At 49.4% G+C, this 2979-nt stretch overlaps 1 protein-coding gene across 3 annotated transcripts in view; it reads left to right on the top strand.

The window, feature by feature from the left end:
- The first annotated feature begins 205 nt into the window (after positions 1 to 205).
- LYG1 (lysozyme G-like 1) overlaps positions 206 to 2979 on the top strand; it is a 10461-nt gene continuing 7687 nt past the window's right edge. Inside the window, exons 1-2 of one of the 3 annotated variants that reach the window (XM_014529788.1) lie at positions 206 to 271; positions 881 to 977. The gene's annotated coding sequence lies outside the window, so the exon portion shown is untranslated. Of the gene's footprint in view, positions 272 to 651; positions 741 to 880; positions 978 to 1063; positions 1152 to 2979 lie in introns of those variants that run through there. The other 2 variants (XM_014529793.1, XM_005858350.2) reach the window with 2 other exon arrangements.

The following is a 2979-nucleotide window of genomic DNA, read 5'->3' as shown; positions in this document are numbered from 1 at the left end:
AGTTCACTGCTCAGCCTTACACTACATTCCAGCGGTGCCTGGGTGGGGGCGGGGAGACATTATAAAGAAGTTAGTCATTCATCTCACTGGTTATTGCATACCTACTATGTGTCAGGCAGGGTGCTAGGTGCTGGGGCTATAAAGACAATGAGACACAGTCCCTGTCCCTAAGGGCACTTCAGCCCCAGGGAAGAACCTGTGGGAGGCAGAGAGCAAGAGGAGGGGCTGTGTTTGGGGAACATCCAGCGTTCAGTAGAGTTGGGCTCACAAGGTGTGGTGATAAAGGGGCTCCCTCTTAGGGATGAAACTCATCCCTGGGACATTGGGGGCAGGGTCCCTCCTGGAAACTTCATATAAACCCTCCTGAAGTATTTATTGAGGCAGACAGTTAAGAACAAGCTGTGGGTACTGGGTTACATAAAAGAGCGTCATCCAGCCTCAGGTGTGGCTCCACTTGCCTGAAATACAGACCAAGAATAAGAGTTTCTGACACTCCAATTTCATCTCCCTCCCTCACTCCCTCTCCCGCTCCCTATCCCTTAGTCGGAGGGTATAAGGGAGGCAACCAATTGAATTTTCTCTCTCTCTCTCTCTCTCTCTCTCTCTCTCTCTCTCTCTCTCCCTCCCTCCCTCCTTTCCTCTTTCCCTCCCTTTCTTCTTACCTAACTCCATTCCCAGAAACTGTTGGTCCTGAAAGTAACAAAGTGAACCTACAATTAGGATCTACCCTCTGAGGTGTGGTAAGAAACTAATTGGTTAATGTTTGCAAAAACGCCAGGGCATTCTTGAATAGAAGACCTTATATAAGTTCAAAGTGTTTGTAATTACTATGGCCATTACTATAATTTGTTAGGCTTAGCCATAAATCTTTTCATAATAGGATGGAGTCAACACTTAAAAGAGGAAGCAGGACAGAGACTACATATAAAGCGCTGGCGGCGGGCCTGCCTCTGAGGACGAGAGCGGAGTGAAGACAGGTGAGTGTGCAGCAGTCAGTCTGCCATTTGTGCTCAGGCTTGTCTAGGACGGAAAGTCCAGTCTATGTCGATCGATCGATATGATTGTGTCTTTGCTGCCGAGGAAACAAGAAAAGTAGAAGTCAGATAAAACTAAAGGAACTTGCATGGAAAACCCAAGTTATAAAAGATTATGTACGATAGCTTAATTTTTTCCTGCCCATTACAATACTTATAAAAATTTAGATTTGTTTTAATGTCAGCATGTACTTTCAGGTTTGTGAGCATCTGCAAAACAAAGGCTGGGGGAACAGAAATGTGTGTGCTTTTAGCACAGCTGTACAGGCCACATGGGTGTCTTTTTTGTTAATTCAAAGCCCAAGGACGAGGCGTTTGTATTTTGCCAGAGGGTCACCTCTCCTCCACCCTCAGGCTCACCCCTGCCAAGGTGCGTTAACCCATAAAGCTGGAGTGATGGTTCTGTAACAGTCCTGCTTTTTCTGGAAGCTGTGAAGGAACAGAGGTCGACTGACATGTCTAACAGCTTAAGCTTGACAGGGTAAGAGGAAGGACAGGCTCCAGGAGCCTTGGATGGAACAGAGAGGCGTGGCCTCTTGGACTTGACCTTTGTTCACAAGAGGATATTCCTGGAACAGTCCTGGCACCTGGAGAGAAGCCTTCCTGGAGCTCTCAGCCTGGCAGTTGCCGATGGGCAAAGGGAGGAAGCGGCACAGGGGCCTCTTGGGGGAGGCACCCTTCCAGTCTTGCTCCACGAGGGGAGGCTTTGCCTGCAGGCTGTGAAGAGAAGTGATGGAACCTCTGAGCTCTTCTGGGCCCACAATCCAAATTCAGTAAATCGTATTTTCACAGACCATGTGAACATGCAACTCTGCAAAAAGTGCGTTTAATAGGAGCCTCTATTTTACTTTAAAACATTAGATTTTTCTCAAGGATATGTGATCCTAGTGGCAGAGACATGTTATATTTGTGACTGTCATTAATATTTTTAATGAAGATTTAAAAAATATTTTAAAATATGTTTTTATTAGTTTTAGAGAGAGAAGGGGGATGAGAAAGAGGAAGAGAGAGAGAGACATGAGTATGAAAGAGAAACATCGACCAGTTACCTCCCGCCACTGGAATGAACATGCAACCCGGGGATGTGCCCTGACTGGGAATCAAACAGGTGACCCTTCGGTGCATGGGACGACGCTCAAACATCTGAGCCCCACCAGCATGACTGTCACTAATGTGAGGCCTGTTGGTGCCTAGCTGTCTGTGAGGCAATGGGCCGGGGTGTTGTGTGTGTGAGGAGCGAGCGGAAGGGTGGGACAGCGGAGGGTATGGCACTGAGATGTGATGGAAAGGCCTATCAGCACACAGCGAGCAACAAGACGAGGTGGCCACAGACCCAGGTGGCAATGCAACGCGGAGCAGGAGACCATGCCCGAGGCGGCCGTGCACAGCAGTTCTCAGCTCTCCAGGACCAAGTGGGGCCACAGTGGGCACAGGCACCTCCATCTCCCGGCACCGCACACAGGGTGTCACCACAATGCACACTGCAGGCTGCTGAGGACCCTCCGGACCAGGTGACTGTGGATCCAGGTTTAGGGAGAAGATCTTGGAGAGAATTCATGGAACAAGATGAGGGGCTCATGGTGGGGGAACTAAAGATCAAAGAGCTTTATTCCTACTTTTCCCAAAACAACTATTTAAGGGAGGAAGAACTAGCTTGTTATGCCTGACGCACCTAAATGATGCGGTGGGAGTTGCAGAGGACACAGTGGAGAGAGCAGTGAACTTGAACTGTCCCCGAGGGAGGCTCAGGGTGTCAGTCTCCAGGGTGCCCAGCAGGCCTGCTGCTCCAGCCTGTTGACACTGGCATGCTGTTTGTCACTGGTTTGCTCTCCAGAGGGAGAGGATGGGTGTCACGTGGACAATGTGCTGGGTGGGCGTCATGAGCCCTGCCCGGTCTTGGCCAGACATCTTCATAGTGGTTTCCAGTGCTGGGAGCAGGGGTATT

The sequence above is a fragment of the Myotis brandtii genome, unplaced genomic scaffold (genome assembly GCF_000412655.1).
Source record: "Myotis brandtii unplaced genomic scaffold, ASM41265v1 scaffold1169, whole genome shotgun sequence".
Taxonomy (NCBI): Eukaryota; Metazoa; Chordata; class Mammalia; order Chiroptera; family Vespertilionidae; genus Myotis; species Myotis brandtii.
The sequence above is the reverse complement of the archived record's forward strand: the minus strand, read 5'-3'. Positions and strand labels throughout refer to the sequence as shown.